A 13163-nucleotide genomic window follows, 5' to 3' on the forward strand; every position below is an offset into this window, starting at 1 on the left:
CTTAAAAATGTGTTATATTTCAGTAGGAGGTTAATGAAAATAAAGATATACTTTTCTCCACCAATCATGGACCCCTCAGATTATTTCCATGGATTCCTAAGTTCTGTGGACCTAAGATCAAGAACTCCTGCCTTTGAGAGCATCGGTAGTGTGGAGTAATGCTGATAACTGAGAAGAATTGGGATGCAGAAGAGAGAGGGAGTGGAAGACGAGGAAACCGAGTCAGACTAGAAACAGCCCTTGCAAAGGTTGTAGGGAGTATGAGGGAGAAGAGAGATGGGGAGGCTTTGGGGCGGGGTGGTGGTGAAGTGCTTTGCTTTATAATTGGGAGGAAATTTGAACTTACTTACAAGCTGTAAGAAATGACCTGTTGGGAGTGAAAAGGTAGATGGACAAGCAGTAAGAGATCATGGGATAAGAAGAATATAATAGAATTCTATTAAAAAAAAGAGAGATTGTGGATACTCTGAAGTTCCTGACAAGACAGAAGGGGTATCTTACTCATAGTAAGATTCACACTAGAAAATATTCCACAAAACGTGTGGAAGAATAAAGCATATAGTTTGCTCCAATATTTATTTATATAGGAATGCTATACATTGTGAAAGGTTATCACAATCCCCTGATGAGGAATTAATCCAGTAAAATATATCACATATAAATACTATAGCAATATTCTCTTTTCCAAAAGAAGGCTACAGCCTAAAAAGCTTAGGAGTTTTCTGTTCTAAACCTTCTCAACTCTTTCTCCTAACATCAACAATGATAAAATCTGTGTTCAGCCTCAAGTAAAACTGAAGAATAATGACCATCAATATCAAAACCATGCTGCCTATGTGTGAAACCCCTATAACTTATTTTTTCTTACTTCTCCTAGCTCACTGAAAGGGAGAAGCGATTCCAGAAATATTAAGACACAATAACTGATTAGATGTAGGGTCTGAAGAAGGAATTGTTTAGGATGATTCTTAAATGTCTCCCTTGAATAACTGGGTGAATGTGATTTCTGCCATGGATTAAGGTCACTGACATCCTGATTAGATTTCCATTCTAGAAAAGTCAAACAGGGGCACAGAACAGATCAGATCTGCAGTTGGGGCTAAGGGAGAGATTTAATACAAAGGGCAGCGTCAGGGAACTTTTAGGGATGATGAACCTGTTCTGCATCTTGACTGTAGTGATGTTTACACGTTTCTCTGCAATGGTCAAAATTCATTGTACACCAGACTGTACACCAAAAAGAGTGAATTTTACTATACGTCAGATAAAAAATAAACTACAAAAATGAGAGAATTGAAGAAGAGGGTTTATGGATGGTAAAAACAAAAGAGGAATACTCAGAAGGAGAGTAGACACACAGGTCAACTGGAAGAAGGTGAGATTATCGTAGACAAGCAGCAGGCCTTCTTCATAGGTACTAGACGTGAAGCAGCTGGAGGTGGTGACAAAATCTAGGGTAGCCTTGGAAACAGGCAATTGAGGAAGACTTGATGAGAAGGTTCTTGGAGGTGAAGGTCTCAGGATCTGAGAGGCCAAGGTCTGAATAGGTCATCCATATACACGCTGGAGGCTCCCAGAATGATGGTGGGACTTGTACCATTAAGAGAGTGGGGGGAGTAACTTTCTGTGAGATAAGCAGTGAGAGGGATTCAAGGCCTGTGCTGTGAGGGGAAGGGGGGTAGTATAGTTGAGAGGCATTCATCTCAAGAATTTTTATTTTAAGAGCGTGAGGTGACGTGTGAACCCCAACCCACTTTCTGACCCGGAGATATGTGGGATGAAAAGTGAAGCTTCTTCTGAGGGGCTGCAGGAGCCTCAGAGTCCTCAAGGGAGAACCACCTTTCAGGTGTCATAAAAGGCTGGAGGAGGGCTATGAGGTGAGAATGAGATCCAGCCAGCATCAGACAGCTGACAGAGTTTTCAGAAAAGGGGGAGTGGTAGGACGTTATGACAGGCAAGTACAGGCAGGCGTTTGGGGATTCTGGTGCTGAAAGCACAGAGTGTAGTTTGGACTTTGATGTTGAGAACAGGGTGAGAGCATGCTGTGCTTGTTGTCACAGTCTATCTGAGGAAGGCTGTTCCAGAACCAGGGACTGGGGTTGCCTCACAGGGAATGAGGGTCTCAGAGGGAGTGGAGGTCTTCTACCCGCTGTGAGGATAACTGTAAACACTTTGGGATGCAGATCCTGATGAATAATTTTAAGCACCTGAAATCGCCAGTGAAGATAATTCACAATGTTCATACAAAATGCCTTTGAATTTTTCTCCTCCCTTCACTACACCCATTACAGCAAACCTGACTTGAGTCTCCATTGCCCCACCTGGATGGTTGCCCAACCGAATGTTCTCTCCTTTGACCTGTCTCTTGTCTCACAGATGGTTAACTCTGACACTTTATTCAACTCCATCAAGTATAGCTCTGATCTCATTTCTTCCCCTAGTTAAATTCCTTCTGATGTCATTTTGAATTTCCCTTTCCAACATCATGTCTACATTTCATTACTTAGCAACTTTGTTCATGAAAGAGGACAGAACAAAGGAAGGTGGATGATCACATCTAACAGAAGGGCACTCAGGGCACAGGAACAAGATGGCATCCACATCAAATGTGCATTTTGCCTGGTCAGACTGTGTTTCCAAATGTATGCCAGGAGTTGCTTTTAAAGAGGAGCAAGAATTCCTGCTAATGTTCACTGACCGCTTTTCATGCTTACGTCAAGGACCCAATCCCTGGTCGAGGCATTTGAATTTACTCTTCCTATTATGAAAGAACATGCATTAACATGGGCTTTTGTGAGAAAGAGCTATCAGTTGAGGCTGGAGTATTCAAGGAAGCCTTATGAAAAAGATTAAGATGCGTCTCAAAATGGGAAATATTTGAACATATGTTTAAGGATAGGGTGGGTATTCTGAAGAAAGGAACTGAAGTGGTCATGAGCACAGTCTTTTTGAGGGAAACCAAGGTGGCAGAGTAAGAAGGGTGTAGACAAGTGAGATCCAAAGGCTGACAGAGGATACATTTCTATCCTTCCCATGCAGATAATAGAGAGCAAATAAATCTTCTGGGAAACGAAGGATGGAAGAGTTGGGTGAGATGAGATCATTTCATAAATGTCTTGGAGGATTAGATTGTTTTGAGAAAGATCCCCACATCTTTTTATCCATCAACTCTACTTAGAGGTCTCTGTCATGTCGTAGACACGTATTGAGGAATCTCTATCAGAGATGTAAGTGTGATCGGATTTGGGGTGAATTGGGACCTCCAAACCTCCCCACCCCTCTGTTTTCTCCACTTAATATGGGAATAAGACCCTATCTACTTCTCAGAGTTGCAGTGAGATTGAAAATAAATATATATGCTTGGAGATCTTTGGAAGTGATAAAAGCTAAACATGTGGAAGTTTGTGTTCCTGGCACTGGTCTTAGAAGCCGACTTTGAAGAGCTTAGTGTTATTTTTGGAGCTTCTTTCCCAGGACACTGACTGTCCCACCACTCCTACCAGAGTCCTGCTAGACAAGCAGAAGAACAGAGGGCCTGGGTTTGAGGGAGGAACATGGCACCTTTGAGGAACTCAGTTTCAAGACTAACCTAAGAGTGACATAATGACATTGGCAGCTCTGGAACAGGTAACAGGAGCCATTAAGAAGGTCACACTGGTGGCTGTGAGAGAACAGCACATCACAGGAAGGTGTGGAGTGGGAAAGTGTAGACAGCTCTGTTCAGAAGTTTATTTGGCAGGCAAAGAGCTGCAGGGTGTCAGCTGGATATGATGCCAAGGCAATTTTCCTTACACTGGCGACAGGTTTGACAATGTTCCCAGATGGGCAGAATCTAGCAGAAAGAAGAGTTTGTGCCCTTGGCTATGGGAGAGCTGTTGGATGGTGCATGGTTTCTTAGAAGGTGACCAAGCCTGAGACTATCGGCTGCACTGCCTTAAAAGGACAGCCCTTCATCTCACCCTGGAGCCTCTCTCTGCATCTCAACTCTCATATCCTGCTAAGTGGGCTGTGAATGGCTTTCAGGTTCCTCTGACTGGTGAGCATGAGTCTGCATCAGATGGAGCTAACACATAGGCTAGGCAGTGACAGTCTTCCAGAACCTTCTCCTGGGAGCCTAGGCTGAAGAGATACAACAGAAGGTGCTGGGGGATTCGGAGCACTTGACCGCAAAGGGTCAGGGTCTGGACGGCTCTCATGGGGCATCACATGCCCCGAGGTGATGAAGGGGTGGAGACTCCAGGAGATACCTACTGGAGGAAAAGGAGAAGATGCTGAATTGCAGCATGAAGCCACATGACATCTATGAGCTTAGGTAAGAGATGCAAACATGCTTCAGAACCGTTCTTTGCTGTTGATGGTAGCAATTTGTTATTAGGAAACAGATACATTTTATAGTGATTTTACAAATTAACCGAGAAAAGCAGAATGGTATATTTGGAAAGAGCACTGATGTCTCTCAGATTTTTATTCAAGCTCCAGCATTTTGCATGTCATTAGTCAAGTCACATCCCCTCCCTGGGCCTTTGATTTACCATCTGTAAACTGTAAATGAAACAATGCTACACAAGGGCCTCTTCTGCTCCAAAGGGTCATCACCACTGAATGCCAAAGGTAGGGCCAGTGACTGTACGTGGACACGAGGCCAACAGCAGAACTGCTTACCAAGCAGTTAGAGCCATGGGCCTGCAGCTCAGCTAATCAGCAGGAAGGGACGAGACTCTGGAATCTGTTCTGTTTGGGCTACTATAAGAGGAGTCACATTCACTGGGGGCTTCAACAACAGACATTGACTTCTCACAGTTTTGAAGGCTGAAAGTCCAAGGTCAGGGTGCCAGCATGGCCCGGTTCTGGTGAAAATCTTCTTCTGGGTTGCACACGGCTGCCTTCTCACTGTGTCCTCATAGGGCAGAAGAGAGAGGAAAGTCTTGGAACCTCTTCTCTAAGGGCACTAATCACATTTGTGAGGGCTCAGTGCTCATGGGTTAGAGTTTCAACATACAAACTCTGGGGGAATGTGCATGTTCAGAACGTAGCACGTTCAAAACCAAAGGTCAAAGAATAGGTGAGCTGTGCATCTCCCTGTGCTGTGCAGCTGCTTCCCACTAGCTATCTGTTTTACATTTGGTAGTGTGTATATGTCCATGCTACTCTCTCACTTCATCAGCTCGGTGCTTTGTGATCACCTAGAGGGGTGGGATAGGGAGGGTAAGAGGGAGACGCAGGATGGAGGGGATATGGGGATATATGTATGCATATGGCTGATTCACTTTGTTATACAGCAGAAACTAACACAACATTGTAAAGCAATTATACCCCAATAAAGATGTCAAAATATATATATATATTTCTTTTTTCAATTAAAAAAAAAAGAATAGGTGAGCAACACGGAGTGTCAGGTAACAGGCCTTAGGAGATGCCCAATCTTGGGGATATGAGAAGAGTGCTTAACAAAGGCTCTCCCAATGAGGTTTTGGAGGTCAGCAAAATTTTTTTCAAACTTTGATTCATTGTATTGAGCAATGAATATGAACCAAGTACAGCAGAGAAAAAAGTCTTGCTTTTATGGGCCTTAGACTCTGGTACGGGAGACAATCAAAAGATAAATAGGCATCTTTTAAAAAATGTAGATTTTGTCATTATTTAGGTATAGCAAATGCCAACAGACCAGGAGGGACTGCCATGGGAAAGATAGTTTGTTACTCACAGTTTGTAGGAGGGGCCACACAGGGAAGCAGCAGGGTCAGTCGCGGGCAAACAGCGTGAGAAGGAAGTCTTTACTGCGGCTTCTGCGGGGAGGAATGGGCGAGGGAGGGCAAGCAGGCTTAGGATTGGCTAGTTTGAGTAACCTGAATGGGATCTGGGGCATAGGGGCTGCCTTTAGTTGTCTGGAACCTGGCCCTGGGGTGATTAGGGCAGGGACAGTGGCTTGTGAGAGCCCCATAAATGAGGTGGTGGGGATGTGGCCTGTGCATTTGTTGGTTTGCTTTTTTATTTTTTTTATTTTTATTTTTTTGCAGTACGCGGGCCTCTCACTGCTGTGGCCTCTCCCGTTGCGGAGCACAGGCTCCGGACGCACAGGCTCAGCGGCCATGGCTCACAGGCCCAGCCGCTCCGGCGCACGTGAGATCTTCCCCAACCGGGGCAAGAACCTGCATCCCCTGCATCGGCAGGCGGACTCTCAACCACTGCGCCACCAGGGAAGCCCGGCTGGTTTGCTTTTGAAAAGTATGCTCTTTGGTGAGTTGTCCTGTCTCTAGGACTTGGCTAGCCCTGAGGGTGCGGGCAGGGGCAATCTCTTTAGCATCAGCCAAACCCCAGATTAGAAATACAGAAAATAAAAGGCAGGGTTAATACAAAATGTAAGATGTAGTATCTGGCCACATAAAGGTTATAAATAAAATAGTGAATCAGGTAAAGGCGAGGCCAGCCTGGGGCAGCTGGTCTAGAAATGGGCATTGGAAACCTTGAGGATGAGAGGCTAGCACGTGAGACCTGTAGCCACATGAGAAAGGAGCCTCGGGGGGTCTGTGGAGGCAGGGAGGAGGTGGGAGGCCCGTGTGCTGCCTCTGGAGGCTATTTTCAGGGAGAGAACTCCTGGGAGCCCGCAGTGCCCTGAGCCACAGACCCGGTGCTCGAGGGTACAAAGGGCCAGTGAGAATTTTCAGCCTAGTGATGTATTTTGAAGGTAGACCTGACAGGCCTGCTGGGTGTGTGTGGGTGTAGGGAAAGTTACTTCAGGAAACCGAATAACAAGGGATGTTCAAGAAGAGGAAGATCTATCACTTTAAAAGCATCAGGAGATAAGTAGGATCAAAATTAATCAAGTGTCTGTTTGACGCGGTAATTGCACTCCCATGTTCACGGCAGCATTAGTCGCAATGGCCAAAAATGGACACAATCCAAATGTCCATCAACAGGTGAATGGGTAAACAAAATGGTATATACATAAGATGGAATAGTAGTCAGCCTTAAAAGAGAAGGAAATTCTGACCCATGCAACAGCATGGATGGACACTGAGGACGTTATGCTGAATGGAATAAGCCAGTCACATAAAGACAAGTGTTGTGTGAGTCCACTTATGTGAGGTCCCTAGAATAGCCAAATTCATAGAGACAGAAAGTAGAAAGGTGGTCGCCAGGGGCTGGGGAAGGAGGTGGGGAGTTAGGGTTTAATGGGGACGGAGTCTCAGGTTGAGAAGACAAGATGTTCTGGAGATGAATGGTTGCACAACAGTAGGTAGGTACTTAATGCCACTGAGTTGTTGGCTTAAAATGGTAAATATATGTTAGGTGTATTTTACCACAATAAAAAAATAAATCAATTAAAGTCTTACCACGTCACTCTTCTGCTTGGACCCGTGTGTCACTCCTCACTTTCTTGTCATTTCAACCTTCTCAGGCATTACTTTCAGATGCCCCAGTCCTACCCCGGTCATGGCCTGGCCTCTTGAGCCACGTTCTTAGTGCAGGGGTGGGCAACGGCCCGCCTGCACTAGGGGTGTGGGACTGCGTGCTGGGATTTGGAGAGAAGACCTCAAGGTGACACCAGGTCACTGTACTAGGGGGCAGGAAAGAGGCAGAAGAGAAGGCATCAGGAGGAGGAAACATACAGCCTTTCTAGGAAAACAAACTATATCAAGGTCATGCTTGCCTTTTTTCTTTGAAAAGCCCACATTCCATCACCAGAGTGTGTCATCACAGCAGCACTTATAAAGCCATAATCAAGCCTCAAGCACCTTGTGTGCCACCTCCGGAGGCTGCCCCAAGACCTCCTGGTGGTCCTCCATCAACAGAAGCCGGCCCCCGAGAATCAGATAGGTCCAGATCACCGCTGTGCGCAAAGCACTCAGGACATCGGTCCTGGTGAGGACCGAAGAACCGCGAGTGAAAGGTGACGAGGAAACCGTTTCTGGAAGAGAAGCATAGCCTACAAAGCCCCGGTTAGAGTTTCCTGCGCTGTTGCTCCTTCCGTTAGGGCAACTGTGCTCTGGCTCCCCCGTGCAGGTGAGCGTGCCCTCCTTGCACACCCACAGCCAGCAGCCCCGCGTCCAGGGTCCAGCCGAGGTGGGCAGGGCCGCTCATCGCTGCAGAGCCAGACCTTCATGCGGATTGTCTCTCCCTTCCGACTCTCAGCCGGCCCCACGGGTCACCCTCTGCCCAGCAGTGCTGGTCTCTACACCCGCCCAGCAGGGCAGCTCTGTCCAGGCATCTGGAGGACTGGGCAGAGGCCAGAGAGGGAAGCCCACCAGCGTGCATCCTCCTGACCTAAGGAATCTCACACGATTTTGTAATTGATGTGATTGATTGGTCATTGTGCACATATGAAATGCATGAAATTCATAGAGTATATAACTGTAATATGTATGTATGAATAGTATGTTAAAATATATATGTGTGGTATGTGTGTGTGAATAGGTATGTGTGTGAGGGGTGTGTGCACAGTGTGTTGACATAAAACAGCCAGTTATTTTACCAGAAAAATGGGTTTACTCAGAAACAGCAAAGACTTGCGATTTGGGACATGCAGTGAATGGCGAACCACAGGCCAGTCTGGAGAACAAAGGGGAGGAATGTTCTTTTACAGAAGAGAAAGCAGAGTTGGTGGGAGGGGCTGTAATAAGCAGAGTCCATTGGAAATTTCAAGCGTCTCCTCGTTGGCTGAGTTGTGAAGGCCCCTCATTGGCTGGGTTGCTGTCGGGGGAGGAGACATTCTTCCTTCCTCCTGCTGGGTAGTAACGCAGCCACTCTCTTCCTGTCAGGTCTGCAGTTGATTCAGCCTGGTGGGTGTGAGCGCTCCCCTTCTGGCCTGCCAAATCCGTTTTAAGTGCGGTTTCCCCTTATTAATTTTCCCTGGTGTGTGTGTGGTGTGTGGTGTGTGCATGCGTGTGGTCAGTGGGGTGTCAGAGCTCAGGAAACCCTGCACCGACCCACAGATCTGCCACTCCCAGCAGCCCCATGGCCCTCCTTTCCCACCCTTGTCTTCATCTGGAGCCCTGGTCCGTCACAGTGTGACCTCATGGGGATGGTGGTGGTGTCCCATAGAAGGACTCTCCCATTTCAGGACTGGGAAGGAGACTGGCTGTGGTGGCCAGTCCCCTCAGGCTGCAGGCAACAGGCCCAGCGGGCTAGAGGAGGGACCTCCAGTGGGAGGAATGCTCGGGCATTGTCCAGTGAGTTCCAGGACACACCTGTGGAGGAAAGGCTCAGGGGTGGCACCCTGGGGCTCTGTCCTGGTGGTGACGATTCCCAGAGTGTAGTCACCACAGTGCAGGTTCAGGAGGTACCTGGCTTGTTTGTCCTTCTCTCTAAACATTATGTCTAGAGCTTTCCATTCACACTTTACATTTTTTCAAACATTGAAAAGCCTCTAAATCATACCTTTTTCTATCTCCAGGAGGTAACTTAAAACTCTAGCTTCAGATTGAATTTTACTCTCTTCCCTTTCTTTTGGACCATCTGGGCTATTGGGAGGGAATGTCCCCTTTGTCTCTCTTCCCCAGTCTCTCCCTATCAATCTGTCCTCTCTCCTGAAGTTGACGACTAGCCAGGTTTTCTCCTTACGTCTGAGAATCAGGCTCTGCCCATGGGGTGAGACCGTGCCCTCAGCATGACCTTCATGACCCACTGTGCCCCTCCCTGCCCACAGCCCCAGCCTGGATGCATTCCCACATCACACGCCTCCAGCCCCTCAACCCAGATAGCAAGACACCATCCATCACATGCCTCTGTCCTTGCCTAGAAGGGCCGTTCTGCTTCCCCTCTTGGCCTGCTCCAGCCTGTTCCTCAACCCGCAGCTCAGAAGCCCACCTCCCCTCCCAACTCTGTTGACATCTGTGCTCATCAAACGGGAACATGAAAATTGTCAGCAGCACAGAATGGATGGGTTCTGCTGTTTCCATTAGATGGAGACCGTTGACTAAATTGTCATTGACTAACTCGATAAAGGGAAGTATTTAAAACAAAGATGGTAACAAATGTGATATAATCCATGAAGCTAGCCAGTAAAAGCATCCAGCTTCATTTGAGAACACAGTTTATTTATTTTTGTGTGCACAGTCTCACTTGTGGATTGACCTTACATACTCCACCACAGGACCTTGGAGATTTAATCACAATTTCGCAGCCATTAATTAATAGTTGATGGATGTGACTATTGTCAGGCGTGCTAAGCCATTGTGTGCTGCATGGTTGGGAAGGTGGTATCATTGTTTTCCTAGAGGATTATTTATTACTCACCAAGGATCTTTCAATGGAGAACCTGGGTAAATGCCTCCAGAACTAAGTGATCATATTTGGCCTTCCCAATGGTAGACAGAGGGGCAATTATGTGGAAATATACAAAGTCTTCTGTGCAGTTTTCTGGCCAATGGCAAGAATTCAGATCCGAGGATCTTCTACAAGAACCATGGTCTGAGCGCTTTGAACATTTCAACATCATGAAAGTCAGAAGAGAGAGGGGGGAAGGAGAAAAGAGAAAAGGAGGAAGAGAAAGAGGTGCGGGGACAGGTGTAGGTTAAAGGAAGTCACACACAGTATGGACATGATCACTGTGTGATGGTGACTGAGTCTTGCAGCCAAAACCAAATAGACAGGTGATGTCTACAGAGGGCATTCTTGGGACAATTGTGAATTTTGAATATGCATTATGTACTAGAATATTGCTATTTCAATGTTGGATGTGTTGGGTGTGCTCCTTGTGTGTAGTCACCTTGGAGAGTATCCTTGTCCTTAGAAGTCACACAAGTATTCATGGGTGAAATGGCACAATGTCAGCAACATATTTCAAATGATTTAGCAAAGAAAAGAATGTGCCTGTGTCCTTTTGTACGTACATTTTACATTTTGCATATTTATATGTATGCATATATATATATAACTTATGAAGAAAGAGATAACACTAATTCAACATGATGTTAACAGCTGCCAAATTGAGGAGAAAGACATACAGATGTTCATTCATTGTTCCTGAAGATGTGAATTCTTTAAAAAAAGATCAAATTTGGAAATAATAAAATAGAACTAAAAGGGAAAAACAGTCAAGAACTTGGTGTTCACTAGAACTGGTCTAAAATTAAATGCTCCCCATAGGTTGATGTGAGAGCACAGAACGGGGTGTGTGAGATCCAATGTCACTGTCGTCTGGTTTCCAGCATCAGGTAGGCGTGCTCAGCTGGACCACCGTGATGACTAGACCTCCAGTCCTGAGGCTTGATAACACCTCTGCCCCACCATCTGCCCCATCAGAACATTCGGGTGTAACTGTCTGCAGGAGCAATACCTGTGGGCACTTCGAGGTGAGAGTCTCTGCTTTCCCCAGAAGGGAAGGCATTCACAGGTCCAGCATCTTCTTTGAATGGCTTGGGCTGAATCCTCACCCTGTTGACAGCTTCTTCCTTGTCCCTCTACATACACAGATCTACAAGCATCCCCTGCCCCATCCTTGGGTCCAGCGCTCCCAGACTAACCAGGACAGGAATGACAGCTATCATGAGGGGCTCCACATGTCCTGAGACCACCTCTTCCTCCTCTCCCCTCATCTGCTTCCTAGATTCTCTGTAGTGGTGAGCATTCATTGCAAACTCCCTTAAACTGAGAGAAGAGTGACAAACTTTGTACAATATATACAAGGTCCCGAATAGACAAGACACAGAACCATGAGGCCTGTTGGCTCCTCTGGAGTGAGCCAGACCCGGAGTCCTGCCCTGGGTCTACCATATGCTGACTGCTCTGTGATTTTGCACAAGGTACATCACCCTCTGGGCCTCTGCTCCATATCTGTAAGTAGAGGATGGAGTCTACCCAGAGCCAGGCAGAGGCCCAGAGAGTCCTGGACCATGACTATTTTAAAGGAAAAAGAAACAGAGAGAAAGGAGAGACAGAAGGAGGAGGAATAGAAAGGAGAAACAGCTAAAACAGAAATAGGACTCTTCAGAAATAATATTTTAAGTGCCTACATTTCTTTTTAATTTTTTTTCACAAAAATACAATACCTGGTTCCAACCATAAGATAATTCAATTATAGGATTTATCAAATATTAACTCATGGAGTCCTGCAGGCCATGTGATCTGATAATGGCTATCATACTTATTAAAACTTTATGATGATCTCCTTTATTTTTATTTTGTTGCCATTTCTCTGTGACTTTGTGTGTAACCAGATTTGAAGATGACCTCAAAGCTTTAGTAGGACATTTGTGAAAGACAGACCTGTGCCGAATGCCCTCCTGCCCCATCCCTGACCTCCTTCCCCTTCTCCACCTGACAGGGCCCCATTGGGTTGCTTGGTTATAATCCTTGAGTAAAAAAATGATGCAAGTAAGACCTCATCCTGTCCTGTCTTAAGTGCTCACTGTTAGTCGTGTCCATTCTTACGAATGGAAGCATATTGATAATGTTTGCTGCTAGCCACAAATATTCATAGCTTCTCTTTATGTCTTGATTTCTCCTTTGTTCCTGAAGGATATTTTTGCTGGCTATAGAAGTCTAGGTTGACATTTTCTTTTTTTCTAGCACTTGAAAAATGGCGTGCCACTTTCTTCTGGCATTCATAGCTTCTGATGAGAAATTTCCTACCATTCAAATTATTTTTTCCACTATAAATAAGGTGCCATTTCTTTCACTGCTTTAAAGATATTTTCTTTGTCTTTAGTTATCAGAAGTTTGACTGTGGTGTGTTCTGGTGTAGTTTTCCTTGGATTTATCCTGTTTATAATTCATCCAACTTCTTTAATTTGCACTTTTTGTATTTTGTCAAATTTGAGAAGTTTTCAGCCATTATTTCTGGCTGGTTACCTATTAGCTCACTAGGCTTTGTTCACATCCTAACTTTGAGGCTGTGATGAAAGGTTGAAGCTTTGCTTCAGTTTCTGCCCAGCATCCTGATTTCCACTGGAATTGAAGCTTTCCTTCACACCCCACTGTAGGGCTGTGTTGAGTCAGTTACTGCTGCCCCCTCAGAGGCCTGGATCAGAACTGGCCCATGTGTGCTGACAACACAGTCACAGGTCAGATGCACAGAGGAGGGAAGAATGCCGTGGTCAATGAGCAATCCCAGGTGTTGGTGGCAGAGGGAGCAAGTTTGGATTTGTCCAGCTGATTGGATTGAGTGCCCTGCTCCATGTGCCTGGATGGAGTCTTTTTACAGAGCCAGAGGACAATGGGGA

This window comes from Globicephala melas, chromosome 9 (genome assembly GCF_963455315.2).
Source record: "Globicephala melas chromosome 9, mGloMel1.2, whole genome shotgun sequence".
Lineage (NCBI taxonomy): Eukaryota > Metazoa > Chordata > Mammalia > Artiodactyla > Delphinidae > Globicephala > Globicephala melas.